The sequence below is a fragment of the Hyaena hyaena genome, unplaced genomic scaffold (genome assembly GCF_003009895.1).
Source record: "Hyaena hyaena isolate Hyena2069 unplaced genomic scaffold, ASM300989v1 scaffold_34, whole genome shotgun sequence".
In the NCBI taxonomy this organism is placed as follows: domain Eukaryota; kingdom Metazoa; phylum Chordata; class Mammalia; order Carnivora; family Hyaenidae; genus Hyaena; species Hyaena hyaena.
The window spans coordinates 1,632,220-1,658,487 of NW_024080665.1; the positions used below are offsets into that span (position 1 = coordinate 1,632,220).

The 26,268-nt window shown below is 48.1% G+C and overlaps 1 long non-coding RNA gene across 1 annotated transcript; it reads right to left on the reverse strand.

Moving 5' to 3' along the window:
- Window positions 1–1,427: 1,427 nt before the first annotated feature.
- LOC120229651 lies at window positions 1,428–26,212 on the reverse strand. The gene is made up of 4 exons (XR_005527798.1): window positions 25,892–26,212; window positions 20,203–20,280; window positions 4,700–4,854; window positions 1,428–1,833 (listed from the first exon to the last, which is right to left on the reverse strand). It is a non-coding gene; the product is annotated as an uncharacterized LOC120229651 (long non-coding RNA).
- Window positions 26,213–26,268: the final 56 nt, after the last annotated feature.

A 26,268-nucleotide genomic window follows, 5' to 3' on the forward strand; every position in this document is an offset into this window, starting at 1 on the left:
GTGCGGAGATAGGGAGACATGAGAGAGCAAGGTGCGTCGGAGACAGGATACAGGAGCAATGTGGCAGGGGTGTACTGTGTCAGGCAGGGCGATCAGGAGAGATAAGAGAACTGACGCTGGAGACACCACTGGGGACTAAGCCTTGAGTTCTAGCAGAAGGCTTTGGATATCTTCCTGAGGGCAAGGAGAAGCCCTTGAAGCATTGATTGATGGATTATTCCATTGACTGGTTATTTTAAGCAGGGAGTGACATGACAAGATTTGTGTTTTAGAAAGGCTGCTGGCTGCACCATGGGGGCTTTGAGTGGAAAAGGGAAGCTGTAGGCCAAGAGCTCAGGCAGGAGGCTGGTGCGCTAATCAAGGGGAGAAGTAGGAGGCCCTGAACCAGGTCAAGAGAGGCATCCTAGAAGTGGGGACATCTAAGCTGAGTCTTGAAAGATGAGTAGGAACACACCAGGTGGAGAAGTTGGGAACAGTGTCCAGGGAGGAGAAACGGCAAGGATAAAGTCTCAGCAAACAGAAAGCTCCTGACAGGCTTGGGGAATTTCCACTAGTTCAGCGTGGCTGCAGTGTGGCCCAAGAGAGGGGTCATGGTGAGGGATGAGGCTAAATAAGTGAGTCAGGGCCTTAAACTTCTCTCAATATTCTGTCTCCTGAGGCTAAACTCAGGTGGGAGAGAAGAGGTGGGGGCACTGGCCACCTGTGCTGTGGTAGCTGTGTGGGACTGGGAGGGCCCTGGGTCAGGGGTGCTCCGTACTCAAGGCAGAACTTTCCATACTCACAACACTTCACATTTTACAAAATCCTTTCACACTTCATCTTCGCAGTTTCCTGGTGAGGCATCTGGGGCCACGGTTATATTCCCCATGTAGCGGACAAAGAAACTAAGGCCTAGAACAGCACAAAAATTTGTCCAAGGTTCCTCAAGAGCCTCTCAAAACTCCACTGTTTTTTCTAATAAAACTTCTTGCCCCAGAATCACATATACACACTAGAGGATGAAATTAAAAAATGAGAGGAAACACATCAGAGAAAGAGACCTCCTCCTCCTATTCCATTCCTCAACCTTCACCCTGCAGACATTGCAGCTGAGAAAACAGAACCAGGTTCCCCTCTGCTCTGGAACCCAATAATCATGAGGGCAAATCCCAGCTGTGCCACTTTCCAGGTTAAGTCACTGCATTCAGCGTTGGTTTTCTCATCTTAAAAATGGAAAGAATAGGGCACCTGGGTGACTCAGTCGGTTAAGTGTCCAGCTCTTGATCTTGGCTCAGGTCATGATCTTGCAGTTGTGCAATGGAGCCCGCATTGGGCTCTGTGCTGGGTACGGAACCTGCTTGAGACTCTCTCTCACTCTCCCTCTGTGTGTGCATGTGTGCACTCTCTCTCTCCCTCTCTCTCAAACACACACACACACACACACACACACACACACACACAATGGAAGACACAAACTCTACCTTTCAGGGTTGTTGTGAGGATGTAACGTGACAATATAGCACTACAGTAGTTAACTACTACCAAGTAACAAACTACCCCAAAACTTAAATATAACAGCTTAAAATAACACATATTTATTATCTCACACAATTTCTGTGGATTGAGAATCCAGAAGTGGACTGACTGGGAGGTTGTGGCTCAGGATCTCTCATGAGGTTGCAGTCAAGTGTCAGACAGGGCTGCAGTCATCAGAAGGCTTAACAGGGATCCACTTCCAGGCTCACTCTGTGGTTGTAGTCAGGCCTCCATTTTTTGCTGGCAGTTGGTCAAAGGGTTTAGTTTTTTATGCGAGCCTCTCCATAAGGGTACTCTTGCTGTGGTGGCTAACTTCCCCTGGAATGAATGATCCAAGAGAATGTGTGCTACCAAGATGGAAGGCATGGTGTCTTTTAGAATACAATCTTGGAAGTGATATACTATAGCTTTTGCATTTTCTATCGGTCAACAGCTTAACCCTGGTACAATGTGGGAGGGGAACACAAAAGGTTGTGAACACCAGGAGATACGGAGCATTGGAACCAGCCATTGGAAGCTGGTTACAAGTGGCCAGAGGGGTGTCTGGCACACAATTATTCATCAGTAGCTGACATTATTTTCCCAATGCTCACAGACTGTGTGGGACAACAAGATTTGAACATAAAAAGATGAGAGAGCTTCTCAACGTAGACTTGAATTGGGTGATGTTCAATTACATGGTAGCAAAGGGTTTGCTGGACAAGGGTGGAAACCAGGGCAGGCTTCCTGGCAGAGATGAAAAGGACAGGAGAGGCCAATCCAGAGAGGAGACAGAGTTAAGTATGTCAGGCACTATTGGTTGCCTTCCTACAGCCAATTCCCTCTTCCTTATTCTAGCAGCAAAGTACCTAGACACAGGGATCATCCAAACCATTCATGGAAATGCGTTCCTCTGCACCAGTAAGTAGTTTAGGAGTGGACATATGACCTCATTTTGGTCCAAGAGATGTAAGGGGATGGTCTGCTTGCAAAGATCCCCTCCTGGACAACACAGGCATGAGAGAAGAAGACCCTTTGTGCTCCCATGCCCTTTCTTCCTGCTTGGGAGGACATGGTGCTTGGTGCCGCATCAGTCATTTTGTGATCACAAGAGGAGTCCCTTTCAGAGCTTAGAATTAGAAAAGCCCAGGTCATTAAACATGGTTGAGTCACCAGACAAACCTGGAACTACCTTCCTCCCCTCTCCTAGTTAAGGAAACAAAAGGTTTAAGCCTCTAAGTCAGGTATTCTCTTACTTGCATTCTAACTGATCAGGTGAGCAAAGTATTCCAGTCCCTCCTGGGCTTATTTCCTTTTCCCAAGGAAGACAGAGTGGAAATGTGAACAGGAAAGTGACTTGGCATTGGAGGCATGAGTCCTTGGTCTAACCCCAGCTCTGCCTCTGAGTTGCCCTGTGATCTTGAGCAAGTCCCTGCCCCTCTGGACCTCCAATAATTATAGCTAATATTTATTGACTGTTACTGTGTGCCAAGCACTCTGCTAAGAGCTTCCCTTGCATTATCTCATTCAATGCTCACATCAACTATAGTGTGTCAATATTATTATTCTCTGTATTTTATGGATAAGGAGACTGAGGCCCAGACACATTAGGTAATTTGCCCAAGGTTACACACCAAATTAGTGCTGGATCTCAGGATTCTGAATTCAGGCTCATCTCTCTCTAAAGCCTAGGCTCCTGACCATAATGCTGTACCGCCCAGCAGTAAAAGGAAGTCTCTGGACAAAACGACCTCTAAGGGCCTTTCCAGCTCAAATATTCTTTGATTTGCTGTCCCATTTCTAGCTACATGATGAACAAACCAGCTTATCCTAGAGAAGAAAGAAATAAAGACTGTCTTTAGCCATCTGAAAAGCTGTCATGTGAGTCGGAGATTAGACTTTCTCAGTGTAGCTCAGAGGACATGAACTGGACCAGTGTGGGGACACTACAGGGAGAGAGTGCAGCTTACATAAGAAAGAACTTTCTATCTGCCATTCAGCAGGGAGTAGAGGTATGCACAGAGATAATGACTCCCCTGTCATGAAACTTATGCAAGCATATGCTTGATAAACCTTTGACAGAAACACTCTGTTGAGTAGGTATGGGAATAAATAAATGGCTTAAACCTTATGGTAGAAATTAAATGGGAAAATATACTAGAATACTCTCAGCACCACAACTGATACAATAGTGGGAGTCAATAAACTGGGATTTCTTTTCCCTTTTGGCACTGAGATTCTTAGATCTTAAGATTCTCTAATGTGGACTTTTGGCTCTTTGGCTCTAGTATTCTACAGTTCTATAACTTCAACACACTGTGTTCTGCCCTGCTAAACTGGTATGGTTTTAATATTCCAACTATCCATGGTTGTGTGGGTCTAGATGTTGAGCAGTCTATGATTTTGTACCTTAACAGTCTCCAGCTTTAACAATCCAAGATTTAATAAAGTGTCTCTCAGCAGCTCCAGAAATATGAAGGAATTGTTTCAAATGCTGTACTTCAGCGACCTAGACATACATTGGGTCACTCCCTCTGTCCATCTTACCTCCCCAAGGCTATCTCTCCACCCTAGCCTCAGGCTCTTCACTCCAACCAACCCTCCTCTGATCTCTATACCATCCTCACTCTGCTATCTCCCCAAACACGGAGGAGGTACCTTCACTCTCTATCTGTTGGCAATTATTCATTGAACAAGGATCTGCTCTGTGTCCAGACTTGTGCTTACTTTAAAGGGGATATAAGGGAATGAGAAAGCATGGCCATGACTCTCAGAAAGCCTAAGATTTAGGGACCCAAGTCTCTTGCTTTCCTTTAAGCTCACTTCAAGCTCACCTCTACCAGAAAATTTTCCATTATTCACACAAAATATCTGGCACCGGTAACCTCAATCACAAATGTGAAGATCTGAGTTCTTTGGTTGGTTACTGTGCACATTCTAACTTCTCTGTCCATCCTGTTTCCCTGATTATAACTGAAGTTTCCCCCTAAATCAAGAGCATGTCTCCTCAGCCAGACTGATATTCTCCCAGAGGAAGACCAGATATTCCTCATCAGACTAGAAGCTCCATGTAGACATGGGCCATGCCTCCCTTATATCATACTTAAGTTAAAGATACAGTGATGTTCTTCCACTAGATTAACAAATTCTCAAAGGCAGTTCATAACTATCATTGGACTTAGGATTTTATAAAAGCAGAACTCACATCTCCTTTCAATATGGGGAAGTCCCCAAGGTCAAGAAAGGGCTAGCACCTTCATCTGGGGTCCATCTCTCTGACAGCAAAGGGTCTAGGGCTCTTCTCTCTCTTCCTATTTCTTCAATCCCAGCTGAGGACTCTGGCCATAAGGGATATTTTCCCTAAAGAAGATAAACAAATAAAAGGAAAGGGGAAGATTCAGAAGATAGAATAAGAATTCAAGCCTCTCCCCAACACGTCCAGACCTCTTCTTACTCTGACCTGGGCCATCTTCTAAAAGCTGCCGTCCCTCTGCCTCTCCCAGCAACTCAGAGCAGCAAGTGAAGATGTCAGCACGTTGGACAGCACCCAACCCATTACAGTTCTCGGAGCCAGCGGAAGCCAAGCTCTCGAACTCCCTTAGCCTCTGGGTGATGGATTTCCTCGTTTCTCAATTTGATTAAAGCCTAGTAGATAACCAGAGCGCATTGTTCCTTTCTCTTCTCTCTTCCTGATGAACATAATTAACTCCGTCAGGCTGGGAATACTTGCTCTTAAATAGTGCCTGCCCAACCCCCACCCAGGCATGCGTCAGTAATACACAGTCAAAACATTTGGAAGATACACAGTCCTTCCTGGGGAATGGAAGTGGGAGAGGAAGCTCATCCTGAGATATACAGGGGCTGTGACTGGAGGCTGAAAAATGGTGGTTGGGTAAAGAAAATCTTAAACCGAAAGTCAGGAAATCTGAAGTTTCTTCTGGCTTTGCCACTAATCCAGATATGATCTAGAACAAGTCATATGCCCTTTATGAACCTGTCTTTCCATATATAAGATGAGGATATTGGACAAGAGGATCTCAAATGCTCTGTTCAGTGCTTAGATGGGAAGGGTTAAAACAGAAGGAAAGAGACTTGCCTAAGGTCACATAGCAAGATTGTGGCAAAGCTGGTTTTGTATTTATCACTCCTGGCTCTACTTCAGAGCTATTTCCTTTGCACAGAACTTCTCCCTTCCTCCATATTACAGAATTTCTTGCCTGGGGATGTGGCCAAGGAAGCTGAAGACAGGTGGGATTGAGATTATTAGTGCCAACAAAATAAAATAAAATTTAAGATGTGGAAATGCTCATGTCTCTGAAGAGAGCAGAGAACATAGTAGAAGTAATTAAAATTAGGGGAAAAGGACCACCTGATAGAGACAGAAATTCAACCCCAAACTCAGAGAATCACAGAGAGGCTTTTTTTTTTTACTTCTCCAAGGCCATCCAGCAAGGCAACTGTAGAATCTTCTTAAAGAGAAAGACTAAACTCTTATCCTGATTAAGTATTTGGGGGCATCTCTGTCAGAGAAGGGACAATATTAATCACCACATATGTATTAGGTTACTAAAGTGTGCCCACTTCTGTATATGGTACTTTAGTGGGGGTATAAAGAGTAAGACATAAATTCTGTTCTCTGTATCTTTGATATGCTACTTCTTTTACTTAGAATTACTTCCAATGCATTTGTGTATGTCCACATACTGTTGTTCTACTAAGGCCCAGACTGAAAGTTTACCCTCGTGGGAAGATATCCATAACCTTATCCAGATACCACTTCTCCCTCCTCTGAATCCCCAAAGCATTTTCATTGTTCCCGTTTTACAGCACTCAGCATCATCTGCTTTAACTGCTCCCAAAGAGTGAGTGCCTGTATTATACTCAGTTTTGAATGACTCAGAATACTCAACACAGATTTGAAATGTAATAGAATCCCAGTAAGTACTGGATGGATTGACAGATGGACGATGAATATAGATGTATGGGTGACTGGGAGATGGAGTAAATGAAGAGATGGATGTGCGGATGGATAGGTGGTTTATACGGGTAGATGGTGGGTGAATGGATGGATGAACAGTTAAGTACATGATCAGATAGGTGGATAGGAATGTATAAATGGCTAAATGGGCTGGTTGGTAGGTAGGTGGATGGACAGGTGAATGAGTGCATGAATGAATCTATGGGCAGCTGAGTAGAACAGTATGTAGGCAGAGAGTGAGGCTGGTGAATATACGATGAATATATAGTTTGATAGTAGTGTGGGTGAAAGGGTAGATGGGTATTGCATGATTGTATGAGAAATGTCAGGGTGGATGAAAAGAATTATGGGGAAGAAACATGGGGATGTTCCTAATATCACAAAGATGATTTTTATGGAGACTTTCCATTGCTAATGTCAGAAAAAAAAAGATGATGGGGATTTGCTGACTCTGTGTGTAAGCTGAGTCAAAAGTGTGCTATAAAGCCTCAAAAAACCTCAGGCAATTTCAGGCTATGCCAGTGGAACTCTAATATCAAGATCAGAAATGTTGACACTCCTGCCCTGACATGTTCACACTGTCCTGGAGTCTTTGTTCTGTCCTGTGCATCTGGGGAGACGACGATCTCCATGGCTTGTCCACAGAAGAGATACAGTGGGAAGTAATATGTAAAATCTACCACACAACTGGTGAAAGAGCCAGGAATGTTCAGCCTGAAGAAGAGCAATCACCATGTCTCAGGATCTGGCTGCCTCTTCTGGGACACGTCCTGCAGCCCCAGGGGCAAGGCTGGGTCCCAGAAGTCACAAGGCTGATGTCTCAGCCCCATGTGAGAAAGGCCATCATACAAGGGAAGGACTATTTAAAGAGAGTGAGCCCCCCATCTCTGGGGGTACACAAGATCTGGACATTCTCTATCAGAGAAGCTGCAAAGTAAAGATTTGCTTGGTATTGAAAGTAAATAAAGACAATGTGAAGGTCTCTTCCCACCCCAAATTATACCATCTGTTCATGTCTCAAATTATGTTTAGCTATGCCCTGTGTTCAGATTGGAATGCAGGGAATAACTGTCCAGAGCTGAGGGTTTGGGGAGATTTGAAAGAAAAGTAGGGTTTATGGGACCCTCAACTTTCTCTCCTTGTAGGACTGGAGTTTGAGAAATGAGGGGGAGGTGAAAATGTCCTTTCAGAGATCCAAATGACTGGGAGGGGCAGAATCAGAGCCACAGAGAGCCAATCCATGACCTAGATTCCCTGTAATTAATGAGCCTACGTCACTGACGTGTTGGCTTCTGATCAATGCTGTCTCCCCAACCCCGCCCAACTCTCTGGTATGAGAAGATTAAATCAATTAGGAGGAGGAGATCTGGCTGGCGCTGGTTGGGAACAGAGGATAATTCACTTACATAACAGGGGATTGAGGTTTGGACTTGGCCCTTGAGTAGTGGGAGTGGGTCCTAGACCCCAGGACTTTGGGGAGAGACTTCAAGAATTAAAAGTGAATGCAGAAAGGGCAAGGGGGTCCAGGGAAAGGGGGAGTGATGACCCCAGGCACAGGCCCATCTTTCATGTTCCTGCTGAGAACTAACCCCTTATTTTCTGGGCTGAGAGAGGGCCAAATTGAAAAATTACTCTTCTTACCCCAAATAAAAAGGGGTCCCAGCCACTAGGATCATTCAACAATGAAAATCTGACCAAACCTTTCTCCTTAGCTGGCATTTAAGGTCCTGTAACCTCTCCCACCACATGTCTTGCCTCCGGAGGGTGGGGGTGGGTAGAGAGGAAACAAACACATCCTGGTTTTCTCTCTGTGCAGGATCCTGGCTAGGTACTGAAGGTATAGAGAGAAACAAAGTCCAGTTCCCTCAGAAGTGTTGCCTTCTGAGGAAGACACACATCTGCAACACTCTGTGCCAAGCAGTGTAACAGAGAACTGCAGTGGCAGGGGAAGAGGGGGCACAGTGAGGGAGGCCTCCCAGGGCCAGTTCCAGAAAGCTCCCCAGAGGAGGCAATACTTGCACTCAGTGAGCCTTAAAAGAAGGATGGATTAGTGGGAGTTCTTCAGGCCGACCTGGTTGAGGGAGGGCCTTGGGTAGAGGGAACAGCATGTACAAAGGCATGGCAGTGAGACAGCTTGGCATACATTCAGGAAACTAGTTGATGTGGATGGAGCCTACAGCAAAAGTCAGGAATGGGGGAGATGAGGCCAGAGAGGTAGCCAGGTCCAGGTCTCGCTTCTGATGGCATGCCAAGAAAGGACAGAAGCACTAATCCCAAGAGTCTCTGATCAATCCACGCTTCCTGAGCACTGACAGTATGCCAGGTGGGATGCAGGCCTGGCTGATACCGCTGGAGTTCCACTTGTGGGCTGGGCCTGCCTGCAGCCCTTTGCCTAGGATACCCAGGCAAGCAGTCTTACTGGTCAAAATTGAGCCAGTCCCTGGGGGCCTGCTCCTGATGCCTAACTGGCATCCTGAAGACCAGTCCTATGGTAAGTGAGGTCCCCATAAGCAAATTCAGATAGGTGAGAAGCAGTGATGGGCTAAGACAATATTCTGGGGATGGAGGCAAGGTATGGATTAAGAAATGTTTAGGAGGTGGACTGAAGGGCACAGCCAGGGTTTTTACCTCTGGCCATGCCATTCTATGGGAGACCCAGGTCGGGAGGGAAAGAAAATGAGCTGCAAATTTTCAGGCTGCTTAAGTCACAGGATACACCAGGTGGAGGTCCAAGGAGCCTTGGGCATTCAAGTGAACCACTCACAAGCTGCCTATAGGAAATGGGCATGTAGCAATCCCTCCTTTCCGTCATTCTTTCCTTCAGCAGCTGAGTGACTCCTCTCTCCAAGCAGGCTCTGGGCTGAGCAGTGAGGCACAGATCTAGGATCAGCCTGTTCTTTGTCCAAAGGGCCAGCAGTAAGCACAACACTTCTAGCACATCAGGACTTGTCTGCATTAAAACTTTGGCTGGTAATTAAAGCCAGTGCCTGAGATTTATTTTCCTGTTGAAAGATTTACGAACCAACCTTTGTGGTGGCAAGCAACAGAAATTGACTCAGACGAAGCAAAACAGAAAAAAAAAATTATTAGCATTCCCACTGGGCATCTCAGAACGGATGAGAAAGCTGGAGAATCAAGTGAGTGGGCACCTGAACTCACAGCCAAGGTCATACGGTAGGAACAGCTGGTCCCGATGCCTCTACTGGCATGGTCTCTTAATGTCTCCACAGCACACCTCCAGATGTGACACTGCTGTGTGACATGAGCACAGATATATTCTAATGGACCTTCCTCCCTGCTTCACCAACTGTCAGATCAAAGTCCTGAGCCAGGAATGGCTGGCCAAATTGCCAGGAGGTGACAGTGGGAGAGTATCTGGTCCCCTGCAGCTTTGAAGTGGAAGGTGGGGTCCTAGCTTCCGTAAGGACTCACCTAGTGGGGGGTTCGTTCAAAATAGAAAAAGGGATTCATTTTAGTCAGGAAAAAATGTGACAAATGTCCACTCCATTTTTAGTGAGGACTCCCTAAATGCTGGATGTACTGCCAGGTGTTTTATATACACAGATCTGCAAGGCAATTCTCTAACTAGATAATGGCTGATCTCATTTGATGGCTGAGGAAACAGGTTTTAGAGGTGAAAGTTAACTTTTCCAAAGTCACTCAGCTAGTAAGTGATAGAGCCAGGATTTGAATACAGGTGGGTTCTTTCTGTTGTTGTTATAGAAACATCATGCTGTCTCCCAAATTGTAAACAGACCTTTTATACTTATGGTTCCAAATATGTTTTTTAAAAAAAGTAGTGGCACAGAAAAATGTCAAAAAGTAAATATTCCAGTGTCTTCACAAAATGGTTGATGGGATAATGGGATTATTGAGTAGTTTTTTCCTGCTTTTTTATGTTTGCCTGTACTTTTTTTTTAAACTAAGAGCATACTTTACCTTAATAATAACAAGAAAAAAAATAAAAGTAAAACAATTTTAGACATTAGAACAGTATTAAATCAATTATGGAGAAAATATGCATAGAAAAAAGATGGGAACAAAATTTGTCAAAAATGTCTCTGGATAGTGGGATTATGGGTGTGTTTATTTTCCTTTTAACTTCCATTTTTCAGATTGCCTATAGTGAACACACTCTGAACAAAAAAGCAAAATAACTTAAAAAAACAGGTATAAAATTATATTCACAAAGAGATGATACTGCCGTGTTTTGGTCATTCAAATTGCTGTAGTCATGTCCCATAGTGGTGGGGTAAAGGTAGTTCTGGGTTTTCTGGGGCAGCCTGGCAGTCCCCTGCAGTGTCTGCTGCCAGAGCTGGCCCGGCTGGCATGGACCACAGTCACCACACTTATCTCAGGCTGAGCGCTCCGAGCCAGGGTAGGAATAACTCAACATTCCTACCTCTTCAACAATGTGTGTGTTATCAGGCCCTGCTACACTGTAAGGACTCAGCCCTTGAAGCTGAAATCTCTGTTGGTTTTATCTCTTGTTTCACAGGCTTCAAGGTTTGCCTTCTCCTCTGTGAATGGGGCAGGGCTGGTTAGCGGTGTCAAACTCAGGTCCCTCTGAGGTGCCTTCTGCATCTTCAAATCTGAGGTGCAAGCCCTTGGTCCCCTCTCTTCCCTGCACTGCTCCAGCCCCCAGTGCCATGGATGGAGAGAGGATGGAGGTTCAATCCTGTCCTGGCTCCGGTCTGGTGAGGGATTCAGTCCTCCAACCTCAGGGAGACTCCAGAATACTCCCTGCCTTAGGAATGTCTCAGTCAGATGGAAGACGAGGTCCTTATTTTACAGGAGTTCCCAGTGAAATGGGGAGAAAAGACAGGAGAGTGGGGCTGATTCTCATACAGGAGGAAATCAGTCTCAGCCAACCTTGATTCCAGAAACTTCTGTCCCAGGACTCCCGTACCTTTCCAACACCTATTCCAGGTGGGACAGTCAACTACCAGGGTCTTTCCTGGCCTCCAGGGCCCTCTGCTCCCTCCCCTTCTCTACCTCCCCAGTCATATGGAGCTTCCTTATGCCCTGTGCATCCTCCAGTCCAATCCCCCCTCCAACCCAGGAGCCCTTCCACCTGCCTCCCCTGCTCTTCAGTTTCTCCCTGGCCAAAATAAGGGAGCCAGATACTCTTGAAGGTCCTCCAAACCAGTGGAGACATTCTGTGTCTCCTTAGCCCCTTTCCAGACCTCTCCCCTTCCCTCTCCCTTACCAGCTTCTTAACTAATCTGATCCCCTTCCTCCTCCCAGGTATGCCTCCTTTTTGGAAAGCCTCCAGAATCTCTAGGCTAAGACCCACTCTGGCTCTTGCAGTGACCAAGCTGCAGCAGTAAAGGATGCAGCGGGATAGAGCAGAGGTGGCTAGGGAAGGAGGAGGGCTCAGGCCAAGGCCGAGGTTGAGGAGGCTGGGCAGGGCAGACGGCCAGCCCCTTGGCCCAGGCCAAAGCTACCTCAGCAGCTTCTGCAAACCTTAGCAAGGCATCTACGCTTGGGTGGAGCTCCAGAGTTGAGAAGCTCATGGGGGAGGGGAGTGCCTGCTGAGGTCAGCAGAGCCTCCAGAAACATCTCCAGAGGAGGAGGAAACCACAGAGAATCTCAGCCCAAACTTGGGCCTCAGGGATAAGAGGAAAAGACACTCCTTATTCCCTAGAGGAAATGACTCAGGTCCTGGGAAACTAGAATCCAGGGCAGAGAGGGTCCCCAGAGGACACCTGCTGGGTATAGGAATCTCCCTCACTCCCGCACAGGCCCATAGAACCCCTGTTTGTGTGCCTTCTAGGGCAGGAAGCTCATTCCCATCTATGGTAGCCCATTCCTCAGAGAGCTGCTTTATGCCTCAACTATCAAATTGCCACTGATGCCTCCTCGGTGCCAGGATCTGTGCTGGGTTCTGGGGATGCAGACATACATGTAGTTCCTGCCCTCAGGGAGCCTGCCATTGAAGTGGGGAGACAGATAGGACCATACACTGCAGGGAGAAAGTGGTGGAAGCCCAGAAGCAGTCCTGAGCCAGCTTTGGGGCTGGGGCGGGGGGCGGGGGGGTTCTGCCTCTCAGAGCAGACCACAGACCCATGGGGGCCCTTAGTAAGCCAGCAGCTTCAATTGCCACCTAAACACTGACAACTCCAGCTTTGCATCTCCAGCCCTGACACAGCTCCTGAACTCCAGACAAATATCCAACTGTCCTTCAACATCTCCACCTGGATGCCTCAGTATCTCTAATTCATCAGCACCAAGGCCGAGTGCACCCTCTCTGCCCACCCCTTTCCTGGTCTTCTCACTCACAGCAGATGGTACCATCATCCACAAGCCAGACATCCTGGAGCCATCCCTCCTCTGCCCCGCTATATGGTCACCAAGCCCCAGGTGACAAGCCCACCACCCCTCTAGCCTCCACACCACCACCCGGCCCCAGTGCCATTGTTGCCCACCTGTACCCCAAGCGCCTCCTTTGTCTTCTCCCACTTGGCCCCCTCCAATCACAAAGTGACAGTGATCTTTGAAAGGAAAGCAACTGTCACCACTCTGCTTAAAAGCCTTCAGTGGCTTCTCCTTGCCTTTGGGATAAAGGTTAAAATCCTGACCAGACCTGGAAGGCCTGGCCTTTGCAGACCTCACCAACCGTATGTCAGCAACCCCCTTCCCCCATCTCCTGCCCTCCCGTCTCTGGCCCACCAAGCCTTGTCCCCTGACCTCAGGCCTCTGCACATGCTATTCGCATAGATGCCCCATGGGTTCAAAGACTTGGGGTGCCCTCCTTGTCTCTTCCAAATGACTCCCAGGACATCTATTCTTTGCATGTTCCCTGGCCCTGAGCACCAATCTCTGGCCCTTGAAGGAACAGCTGTGGACACAGCCTATGGTTACAAAGTAACTGGCACATTTGGAGCCCAAGGTCCCAGAACCTCCCAGTGTTCCCAGAGGAAAAGCCCTGACTCTGGCTCCGAAATGCCTTCCAGATCTCCCACTCCCCTCCTGCTCTCTTCCATTCCTGGGCTGGGAGCTAGAGTGGAGAATGGGGAATCCTCCCCATCTCCTCAATCCAGATTCTTCCTGGGCCTTACAGTGGGGCCCAGAGCTGAAGGGTGAAAGAAATGAAGTGCCCAGGGGCGCCTGGGTGGCTTAGTCGATTAAGCGTCCGACTTTCGCTTAGGTCATGATCTCGTGGTTCATGGGTTCGAGCCCCGCGTCGGGCTCTGTGCTGACTGCCAGCTCAGAGCCTGGAGCCTGTTTCAGAGTCTGTATCTCCCTCTCTCTCTAACCCTCCCCTGCTCACACTGTCTCTCTCTCTCTCCTAGAAATAAATTTTAAAAAAATTAAAAAAAAAAAAAAGAAATGAAGTGCCCCAGGCTGCTACACTCCATCTGGACCTGCAAGCCATGTGCTCCCTAGGCTCCCAGACAAGCCAGTCATCCTCAGGCCTCAGGCCAGGTACGCCTCTTCTGTGCAGTGTGCCAGGACTCCCTGAGCAGGAGTCCCGTTTTCCCAGGGATCCCGTGGCATGTAGTACACCCAGCGCTACCAATTTGCCTGTTGTTGTGTTGATTCCACTCCCCAGAGAGCTCAACCTGCTTAGGAGCCACATGTTTTTCCCACTGCAGACTCCAGGATGGTCCCAAAAGAGAGGCTCAGAAAAGGCTCAGCATTGCAATGTGGGACTAACATCACATAAATGTGTGTTTTACTTTTCTTTTCACATAACTGCCATTACACTCCATCTCCTTTGTCTTGGACATTTTGTGAGAAGATGGACCTATGAGTCTGACCAGCCTCACCTCCTACCCTTACTAGCTGTGACTCTAAGCAACTGCTCAGCTTCTCAGGGCCTCAGTTTCTTCCCCTGAGTTATCCCCTCAGTTATCTTCCCCATAAAATGAGAACAGGGACAACTGGGTGGCTCAGTTGGCTAAGCATCGGATTCTTGACTTCAGCTCAGGTCATGATCTCACAGTTCCTGAGGTCAAGCCCCACATCGGGCTCTGTGCTGACGGTACGGGGCCTGCTTGGGATTCTCTCTCTTTCTGTCCCTCCCCTGCTGGCACTCTCTCTCTCAAAATAAATAATTTAAAAATGTTTTAAAAAATGAGAACAATGTCCTCTGAGTTTTCATAACTAAGTAAGCTATCTTATGCAAAAGTTATGGCATACAGTATGTGCTCAACAATTCCTTTCCCTCTCCCCACCCCAACCTTTGAGCTCCAATGGGAACTTGGCATTTACCTCCATGAACCTGAACCTATGGCTGTCACCTATGTATCAAGTCAATCCAAATCATTCTGAAAACCAATCCTGCCACCCGACACAGTCACCTTTCCATCTGCAGATCTGATACACATGTTTTATTTGGTTTCATCCAAGTCCTTCAAATATACATCAGACCAAGCATGTCAGCACAGAAGGCTGGGCCATGCGCAGGGCTAGTCTTCCTTCCAGACTGCCATTGATCCACTAATCAATTTTCCTCTCCCAGCTGTCCAGGCAGCTAGGGATTCCCCTAGAGTATCACTCTTTGATCCCGCCCCTCATCTTGCCATAAAAATACCTTGGGAGATGTTCCAAATGCCTTTTGGAAATCAAGATTCTTAGGACTCTGACAGAACCCTTATTTAGCACTCAGGGTCTCCCAAAGAGAGAGGGGAGATTAGCCTGACTTCCTTTAAGTAAACCTCTGCAGGGTCCTGGTGAGCCTTGCATTTTCGTCTTCTTTTTTCAATGATACAAATCATTCTTTTTCTGTCTTTGTTAATGCTGTTAACTCTGAAGAATTTTTAGTCTTCAGTGAAAAGTCTCACTTAGAAATGATCTAATACAGGCGACTTGCCTACAACAGTTGGCTGTTGGCTGAAAGCAGTTCAAAACACTTAAATGAGAACCTCCCTCTACCCCAGGAAATCTGCCTTCTGAATGAATGAAGGTTTTCTATAGGAAGATAAATTTCCATCCTGCTCTTTCGACTTGTTATAAATGTGGAATGGTGAAATTCAAATAATCACTGCCTTCTTGTAATATTGAGTCAAACATTCACTTGTTAAAAATATAACAACACTGTGCCTTAATAAAAGCTTAGCTGTATATTTTAAGACCAAGAAAATAAGCTTAGCCAACTATGATTTTCAAAGTTTTGTAAGATAGGGAACATAAAAAGCCAGACAAGAGGGAGCATAATGAAATCCAGCAGGAATAATTTGTAATTAGAAAACCCCATGCAATTCTTCAGCCAAGGATAATGGTGATCCATCTTAAAAACACATGTGTCCCATGCTGGGCACTGATGAGGCTAATCAGACACACTCCACTGACATTATTCACAATACCGAGGGGCCCCTAATTGCTGGTGGGTACAGACAGGCAAGCTTCTGCTGCTCCTCTCAGGAGATGATGATGATTAAAAGCAGGCCTGGAGCCAAAGGGCCAGGGGTGGAATCTCAGCCCTCCTCCTACGCACACTGTGGCCTTGGACAAGTTGCTTACCCTCTCTGGGCTTCAGTTTCCTCATCTTTAAAATCAGGACTGAGAATCGCTACCTTTGAGGGTGGTGGTTATAAAGACAGCCGCTATGTGAAGTCTGCCTCACCCAAAATGTGTTCTCTCCTACTCCCCAGTTACTGCTGGGCTGTTCATAGGAAAGCTGAAGGAGGGTTCTCTTCCCTCTCCTCATCCTGCTGCCTTTCTCCTCTGTTAGGGACACTCAGCCCCTGCCAGAAGATTCAGCCTGCGTGGAGGGATGCTGTGCCCACAGCAGCTCTGCCCTGAGTCCTGGTGTATCCTCTCCTCCTCAGGGGCCCCCATCCCACTCTGGACCACAGCTGGGCCCTGGTCCAGCTGGCCTGCTAGTGATCTGCCCAGGCTAAGCAGAGGTGGCTTGGCTCCAGAAGGGGCTAAAGGTTCTTCATTTTGTTTTCTGCTTCAGCTTAACCATCTGGGGTGGGTGGGAGGGTAGGAGGAGTGGCAGAGAGGGAAGGAGAAATGCACTGTTCCCGCACTTCCTCCTCCCCTGCCTCTCCCATGGCTGGGCACAAGCTGTGTTCAGTCTAGCACTGTCCTCAGCCCCAGGAAAGCTGCCCCAGGGGTCCCTGCATGATGTCCCGGGGGATGGAAGTGATCTGTCTCTGTACTGCCTCCACCATCCCTCCCTTCCCCCCCCCCCCCACTTTTTATGTCCTTCCCTGGTTCAGCCTGTCCTGTCTGTTGAGTACAACAGCTCTTCTCTGCACTTGCCACGTGCCTGCCCCTTCCCAGCCAAGCACTGGGGCACAGGGGACGATGCAGGCGAGGGCTCTGCCCTCCAAGCACTCCTTTTATAGCACCAAGAGCACAGGCTGCTGAGCACAAGCCTCGGCTGGACTCTCCACTCGGCCCCTTTTAAGCTGTGTGATTTTGGGTCAATTACTTAACCTGAGGGTCCACTTCTTTATTTAAAACTTAAGGCCAAAGTACCTCCATTTCAGGACCACAGTGAAAATTAAATACAATCATGTATGTAAACCTCTCAAGTCAGCACACTGCCTACAGAGGAAGCTCACTCAAGTCTGTCACCCTTCCCTTCCTCCCATCTTCCTCCCTCCTGCTTTCCCCAGAGCCGGCTGCCTCTCCCAGAGAGGGCCATGACAGTTCTACGCATAGATGTTGAGACCTCCCCCAGCTGGGCATCCTAAGAGCCAGGGCTATGGACTTGTGTGGGGTCAAGCCCCGTGCTGTGTAGTGTGGGGGTACAGACCAGCCATGGCTCTGCCTGCCAGGTGCTTTCTTTCAGAAGTAGACTCAGGCCTCTGACCTCCTTTTCTCTTTCCCAGTGGCTAATTAGGGCCGATTGTGGGCTCCTTTTTAGCCTTTCCTTTTCTGAACTTCCAACTGGCTTCTTTTTTCCTTTCCCGGGGCAGTGCTGAGGACATACTAGCAGGGCCAAGCTGAAGCCCCCGCCATAGGCAGGCAATGTGCTAAGAAGGGGTGAGAGCTGTTTATCCTGGGTGTGCCACGGGAGCTGCTGAGGCAAAGACTTCGGGGTTGGCCCAACAGGGAACTGCGCAGGCTGCCATCCACTGCTCTGGCCTGAGGTTCCTGTCTTAAGTCCAGGAATATGTGGGGCATCCAGTAATCAGTGTTCTGGCCAGACTTCAAGGTCCTCCTGCCCACCCGCAGCCTTGCAGAGAGTGACGAGCTCCTAGAGATCCCCATGGATATAGTGTCCCTGAAGAGTTAGGGGAAACTACCCCAGTGTGCCTGAAGCTGAATGCTTTCTCTATCATTTTGGGACACAGCTGGGGAAATCTAGGGACTTAGAACCTGATCTATTGGGGAAACCAGCACTGGGTCATCCTGATAAATGGCCAACATAAGACTAGAAAGGCAGAGGCAGCTCTGGGGTGGCAAGAACCTCCAGTTCTCGAGGCCTAGTCTGGTGGTAATAGATGCTCTAACTGCAAAGAGCAGGGCTCTCTGTAGGCTCCTTCATGAGCTGGGAGCTCCAGCACTCCAGAGATGGGAAATGGGTGAGTCAGGAGTCCCAGGGCCAGGGATTAGCAGCGAAGGGGGCCAAGACCCAAGGTGGGTCCCCAACATCTTCAATCGCTAAGAAAGGATGGAAACCACAGTGAAATAAAGCTGCTCCAGGTGGACAGAGAGGAGAACGGCCACACCGGCTAAAGCCAGGCAGGGCCGCCACTTACAAGGAATCACACACCAGTAGAAAGGGTAGGCAGGTCAGGGCGATGTCATATAGAAGGTCTGAGCAGTAGCAGAGAAAGACACAAAGGAGGCGGAAGGCAGAGGAGTCATTAGGAAGGCTTCCTGGAAGATACCTGTCACTGTGAAGGTCAAGAAGTCTGGTGTCAAGGTTCAGGAGGTGAACTAAAAGTGGGCTCACCAACCTTCTTAAGAACCAAAGCCTGTGGTTGCCTTGGCATTCTAGGTGGGTGCCAGGGGAGTGATGCTGGAATTACTCAAGCCAAAGTGTCCTCCACCCTCCAGCTCCAGAAGGCAGGAGGCTGCCACATGTTCTTGTCATGCCTTCTCACCTGGAGCCAGAGCCTGCTGCCTGATGGCTCCTCTGCTAATGGCTTCCAGGTGTGTCCTTGGGCTCCCAGGGGAGACATCTTGGAGAACACCCCCTCCAACCCAAGTCCCACTGCTCGCGTCACCTTCAGCCACAGAACTTCGGCTGGCCTGGGGCAGGCTGCGGAGCACTGGCGCAGCCTCACTGCAGGTGCAACGGGTATCAAAGGTCGCACTGTTTCTGTCTCTGATTGGCTGCTGAGCTCTGAACCCCCTCCTCAGGGTCACTTCTGGTCCCTGGTACCTTCAGTGCAAGGGACCCAGGGGTAATATGAAAGTTACCCTATGGAATGAGATGGCTGGAAGGCCTGTGTCTCTGGGGAGAGGGATTGGCCTGGTGCCTCCTTAGGATACTAAATGTGTCTGTGAGTCTCCAGGACTATGGGGCTGTTTGTTTCTGCACATCTGTAACTCTCTCTGTATGCCTGTCTTTGTAAATGTTTATTTCTATTTCTGAGACTACATGTCCATGTGTTTCTCTGTGCATTTCACAGCAAAGCCTTCTCTGACTGCAACAACAAATTCTGTTAGTGATTACTGTCTAATAAATGGAAGTCCAGTATCACTCTTGCTGCTTTACCTCCCTAAGGCCTTAAGTTTTAATTCCAGAGTTATTTCTAGCCTAAATGGAAGGAATCTGATTTGTGCTTTGCTGGGGGTGACTTGGGACTTAAGAGACTCACTCAGAGCTGATGCACTGAAAAGCAGCAGTGCCCCTGTGGCTTGGAGCAGACTCCGAGCTCCAAATACCTTGCAGTCACTGGGTCCATTTTCTGGTATTCTCCTGATCCAGGCTGATGCTTGAGTGAGTCTGTGTTCCTGGACCAAAGCTTATACTGACCACCAGCTTTATCATCACCATCCTCACCACTACCTCCATCTTCATCACCGTCACTACTCTCATGACCACCATTACCATTATCACTGCTTCTACTACCACTACCACCACCACTGCCATGCATTAGCACCATCAACACCACAACTAGTACACCATGGTCACTGTCACTATCAATACCACTGTTAGAGATTTCCAGTTACTTTTCAATAGCTATTTTTCTGTCATTTTCAATAATAATGACTATAACTTTTTGCTGGGAACATTGCCTCCAAGTTAAAAGACATATTTACCATGCTCTTTGAAGTTAGTTAGATGAGGCCATATAAGTGAAAGTGCTGGATAAAAGTATGGGAAGTGGCACCCTGATTTATCTTTTGTCTCCATTTGCTATCTGATGTGATGGCTGGTGCTCTAGCAGCCATTCTGTACCAAAGAACGAGGACTATACCCTAGGAAAGGCAGAGTGGGGGCCAGAAGGAGTGCTGGTTCTCATGAATGTGGAGAAACCATTCAGACTCTGGACTGTCTACATCTGGACTTTTTTTTTTTAAACAAAAAATGAACTTTTATTTTTTTTATCATTTAAGAGACCATTGTTTTGGGCATTCTGATGCATACCACTGAACCTAATCCTAATTAGTATACATCACCACATATTAGTTTTCATTTAATACTGCAGGCTAATGATCTGTATGAGTGATGGGGGTGGTGGGGAGGGAGAGATGGGGAGAGGGAAGGATGGAGGTAAAGAGAGGAAGACAGGGAAGGACAGAGAGTGAGGGAAGGAGAGAGAGGGGGGCATTGATTGAGAGATTTAATTCTGGGACACAGAAATGATTCTTACCTTTTGAAAGTAGCCATTCTGAGGCAGGCAGTGGCAAGAAGGATAAAGACATTCAGCACCATGGACAGATCAGGAACGCTGTAGTGAGGGGACCGCAGGGGAAGGTGAGAAGTTTGGTTGGTGGTAGTGGTGGTAGTTTTCTTCAGGATATGTTCATCAACCCACACTGTGCCAGGCACAGGGATAAATACCAAGACAAGTTTCCACCATGTCCGCATTTAGCCCCCAAGACCAAAACAAGGAGAGCAACATGAGACAACTTCCTAAAGCAGAGGGAAGGGACTGAAAAGCCAGCCCAGGGGCAGGGCAAGAAGACCTTGTGACAGAATAAACAAAATGCCAAAGAATAAAGGACCTTGTGGATGGAGGGAAGGCTCCAAGTTGGAAGAGGGTGAGTGGGTCAGTTGGTCTATCAACCGGTCTGTAAAGGAGTGTGTTGCACTGGTTAGAGTTGTCAGGGCCCTTCTATTCCTCAGTTACTACATCAAAGATTCCAGTCTCTGCTCCAGGAACCAAGATACATGCTTGTAGGGGTGTATGGAATCTATGACTAAGACTCTATAATTCTAATTCTAAGCCTCTGAATCAGTTATCTACTGCTGTGTAACAAACCACCCCCCTCCAAAACATAATGACTGAAAACAGCAACCACTTTATTTGTTCACAGTTCTGTGAGTCAGCAATTTTGGGCTTGGGTCAGCTGGATAGTTCTCCTGGTCTTATCTAGGGTCATCCAGGCAGCTGGCTGGAAGATCACCTGGGGGCCGGTTGGTCTAGAAGGCTTCAGCTGGGATGGCTCATTTCTAGCTTCTTCCCCTAAGAAGTTTGCCAGGGTATCTACACATGGAGATGTCAGAGGACCCGGAAAAGGAAAGTCCCAATGCACAAGCACTTTTAAATCCTCTGCTTGCATCACATTTGCTGATGTCTCAATAGCCAAAGGAATTCAACTGGCCAAACCAGTCAGTGTGGGAAGGGACAGCATTAAAGTATAGATAGAAATAGGCAGGATTCATCGCAGGGGAACATTAATATAACAACCTTCCACAAGTCCTAAGTGTTTCCTTTACCACCATAAGAGTCTTACTTTCTGATTCAAACTGACCATGGTTCTATGGTCTTCCAACTCTGTGGTTCTTCTAATTCAGTGCTTTGATTCCAAGATCCTATAATTCTAGAAGTAGAAGGTTTGGAGTAGCTGAGGGGGATCATGAGGACCCAAGAGTGTAACACAGAAGTTAAACTAAGGTCACTCCTAGATCTAAGCAAGAACCCACTTGCCTCTCCCATTCCCATTCCTCAGCCCCCAACTTCCTGCATACAACAGGGCAGTGGCACAAGCACCAAATTGGGAACCAGAAAACCTATAACATAGGCCTTATGGCATCATTAATTTGGGGTGGCCCCCAAGCATCACTCTTATAACCAACAGAAGTATCAATTCCTACTTTCCAAATGACACAGAACAGTGGTGAAGCCAGGAGTGCTGGCCCCACTAACTTCCACTGTCAGGAGCCTGAACCTAGTACAGCTTAGAGAGTTTAGCTCTCACCTCCTCAAACTGCATCTATAACTGCAGAGACCCTGAGCTTTAAGGAAATCAAGATTTAAATAGGTTACTGCCCTTGATCTGTCCTGGCCTTTACTTGCAAAACATAGGAAGAAGAGGGAAAGGAAGGACATGGGAAGGGAGAGGTGGGGAGGAAAGGAAGACCCCCCAACCCTACTTCTTTCCCCTCCCCCCACCAACTCCTGCCCCTGACTCAATTGAATTTACACTGGAACCCTGGCTGGCCTTGAGCCTCTGTCTGCTTCGCCTTTCAGCCTCCCCCAAGAAGAGGAGTGTGGAGGCAAGAAACAGTTCCACAAAAACTTTATAGCTAGAGGGACCAGCAGCACTCACTGGCTGAACCACCTTGTAGCACAGGTAAGGAATTAGAAGCCCAGAGAGGGACACGAACCTGCTCACAGTCCGTAGCCAGCCATGCGTAGACCAAGACCAAAAGTAAAATGGGGTCACTTTCCCTTCTCTAAACTTGTTTCCAATTCTAACCTGAGGGTAACAAACCCAGCCTGGGGCACCACTTAGAAACTGTAAAGCACAGTACAAGGCTAATAAAGAATCAGGTTTTTCCCAATGACCTGGGAGTCTGGGTGGGGGAGGGTGAGTTGAGGTGGAGGCAGGAACACTTATGACTTTGAGAGGACTCATCCAGCTCATTTATTCTAGCCTTTCCCCAGAGGCCCAGGCTGCAGAGTGGAGGAGGAGGGTATTAAATACCAGAGAGTTATTTAAAAGCCAGTTTCTGGCCCCTCAAAAGCAGAGTTTGGCCTCTGCTGACTCAATGGAGAAAATGAATCTTGGGCCTATGGATTTTCCTGTGTCTCATGGTCGGTGGCAGCGGAGGGGGGCCGGGGGGGGGAAGGAGGGGAGTGAGAAATGGGAACAGCAAAGCCTGCAGTGGAGTTTTCCCCTCCCTGCCAGTGCACAGGCTACACTAGAGGAAAGAACCTGGGGCCTCCCCCACTACCTAATGACTGAACTTCATCATGTCAGCCCTGCCCAGCTGCTCCTCCACTTGCCTCAGAGGAAGAGGAGAGCAGAGGAAAAGGGGAGTCTGCCAAGATATAAGGGACCCTAGACATCCCAGGATGCTACAGACCTAGGAAGACTGTCTTCCCCACCCGACTATGCTACAGCACTATATAGCTGGGATGGGGCCAAGTTCAAGGTCACACATCGAGGTGGGGACACCAACTTGGGCAAATCACAGTATTGCCTTCCCTTCCATGACCCCCATCCCTAAAAGGTCAGGGGGCACAGGACTGAAAGCCCTCCAAGAGCACCCTGTCTGTCTACACACACACACACACACACACACACACACACACACACACACACACGTTTTTCAGACAGGAAACTGAGATCTGGAAAGGCAAACTTGCCTAAGGACTTCTGGAACACTGAAACATCTCTGATGGACAAGATGGAACTGGAGGTAGGTGGGGAAGGGGCTATCTGGTAGGTGACCACAGGAAAGCTGCCAAACCTCTGCAGTCTCCTTACCAAGGCTCAGTGGACTTTATAGAGGGCAGGGCCTTTGTGGGGGAGAAAAGGAGTCAAGGAGCTGGAGTTAGGGGAGGGGACAGTGCCTTGGAAGGCTCAGAGAGGGGCTTGGGAGTCTAGTGGGGTAATAAATTCAAGAACTGGGTTCAGTGTAGCTGACAAGGTTGGGGGGGTGGTTCTCAACCTGCAAAGGGCAGTCACTCTGTTTGGGTGGGGCTGGGGTGACTCATTTGCTTGAGTCCTAAGGAAACCCTGAGGGCCTGAGCTCTTTGCCCACAGGGTCCCCTGGGATCTAACCTAGTCACACTCTACAGAGATAGAGCCTAGGATTGGGAAGGCTGCAGCATAGAAGACGAGCAGGAAACCTGAGCTACTGTCAGGCTTGGGTCTCAGTCAGCTTTGCAGCGTTGGCGAAAGCACTTCACCTTTCTGAGTGGCTGTGTAAAGTGTAGAGGAGGTCTCACCTTGCCTGTCTTAGGGTCAAGTAAGAGATTTTTAAATCATTATTTCATCCATTTGGTCCCTTCTCCATGCTGAGCTCAGAGATGACAACACAGGAGACCAGACCAGTCCTGAGTTCAGTTGCTGACAGTTAGGGGGCTCAGAAGAGTATCAGCCCTTTGATTGCTAAGTGAAATTCAAAGGAGAGAGAAGGAAACCATGAAGGCTTCCTGGAGGGAACAGAACCCAACCTGAGCCCTGAGCAGGCTGTGCTGAAGGAATACAGTCAAGGGGAGAGAGCACCCCAAGTGGGGAAAAATGTATGAACAAAGATACTTCCAGTGGATCCATCACAGAATGAATACAGCCCCAGGCACAACTGGACTTACATTTATTGAACACCTACTGCATACTGAATGCATGACAACATGGAGAGGAAAGTTCCTCCAGAGAAGAGAGACCCCAAAATAGCTCACAGACTTGGATCCAGGGGAATTTGAACAGAGAAGGGGAACACCTACATAAAGAGGGGAGGGGAGGGGAGGGAAGGGAGGAGGTTGGGTAGGGGCATTCACAGAGATAGCAAGTAGAGACTCATTCCTTTTACTACCTACCATGAACTTGCTATGCTGAGGGCAGAAGGGAGATGAAACTGGGCAAAACGACACAGGAGCTAATTAGTCCCAGAAAAAGGCAAAGCCTTGTCCTGTCACAGAGGGGACAAGGCCCCCAGACCCTAATTGATACAACTTTTCTTGTTTCAAAGCACTCTCCATTCGCATTGCCACAACAGCGCTCTGAAGACTAAAAGGAACAGGAATTCAGAAGCCCATCTACGTTCCAGAAGTTGACAGAGGTGGAGGGAGGTCCCAGGTCACACCATACCCACCCTGGCATCTGTTGCCAGCTTCAGTTTCCTGGGATCTGGGTGAGATTCCCTGTTGCACTAGTGCATCCTAGCGCGGCCACTACCTTGGACAAAGCCTTGCGCAAGGAGCCTACGGCCAGGTCCTAGGTTAAGCCCAGACAGCCACTGGCTTTGAGGCAAGTCCTTCATTCTCTGGCCTCAGACTTCTCACTTACAAAACATAGTCGCTGCCTTATTCTCTAGTACCTGATGTTTCTAGATTGTTTCTGGGCCTCTTTTCTCCAACTGAGATGCCTAGTTTCCCCTCTCCCCCACCAAGGGCTGCCTGCTATTCTGCAGCCCTTTCTCAAGGAGGCCATTAGCACACCAGGAACCAGCCACACAGGGTCCTAGAGAAGGGGCTCCGGCTTTGGCAGTTGGTTTGTAATTCCTCAGAGGATGGAGGCAGAAGGGGTTCTATGCAGTGGAACAGGGAAGCAGAGACCTTTTCATCCATCCATCCATCCATCCATCCATCCATCCATCCACCTACAAACATTTACTGCACACTCTCTCATGCTAGTCCCTGTACTGGAAACACATTAGGGAAGAAGAGCCAGTGCCTCTCACTAGGGAGATGTCAGAGCTAGGGCTTAGCGTTGATGTGGGTCAGGGCTGGGGGGAGTGCAGTAGCTGAGGGCACAGCCCCAATGGCTGCTTGAGCACCTGTGCCCATAGGAGAAAAGATATCTCAGCCTGCTACTTATACAGACCAAGGGCATGATGGGGGGCAGGAATGGGCTCGGAGCATGTTGTCGGATCTCTGGATGCAAGTGCTTGCATGCATGGGTCTGTAAGCTTGCCCTGCAGAGAATGTACCCAGGAACCCACATAACAGAAAAGTGAATATTCAAGTGTGTATGTGCTTATGAATGTATGGACACAAACCAGCATATACTCAAATCTACGTTAACATGTATGTACATTACATGTAGTAATGGGCTTGCATGTACTTGCATGAGTCATATCTGAGCCTGCCTGCAACCATGTGCAAGGTGGTACACACCCTCCTATACATGCGTATGCACAACCAAGTAAGCATGAGTCTGTATTTCCTCACATGTGGATGCACCTTGGGCTGGCTGTTCATGTGTCAAACTTGCCTCTACATGTACAAGTACACATGTGCATGTACAACCTACAAGTACATCTTATAGACATGTCCTATCACGCATGTGCAAGTTACTGTTTTCATCTGGGAGTGATGATGGGAATGGGAAGAGAGATGCAAGGGGGAGGGGAGCCCCCATCCCCCCATCCCAGCATCAACAGACCTGGTCCTTGATGTTGTTGGTCTTTGCCTGGGACCCAGGCCACCGCAGGGTCGGCCTCTTCTCCTTAAGTGCTATTGATCTGTTGGTCAATCTGTTAAATATAACCTCAGGGAAGAAGTCAATCCAACAAATGTCCCTAATTTAGGAGAAAGACTAACTGATTCCTATGGGGGGTGGATGGGGGAGCTTCTATCCCAACCAGCTCTGCTGATACCAGAGTGGCCTGGGGATCAAGTGTCAGCCTCTCCAGCCTGAATAATTCATGCCAAGGCAAGGAACGCTCCCTTCCGAGGAGCCTATCTCTTTAAATCAGGTCTGGAGCTTCCCAGTTCTGAAGGCAAAAAAAAAAAAAAAAAAAAAAAAAAAAAAAAAAAAAA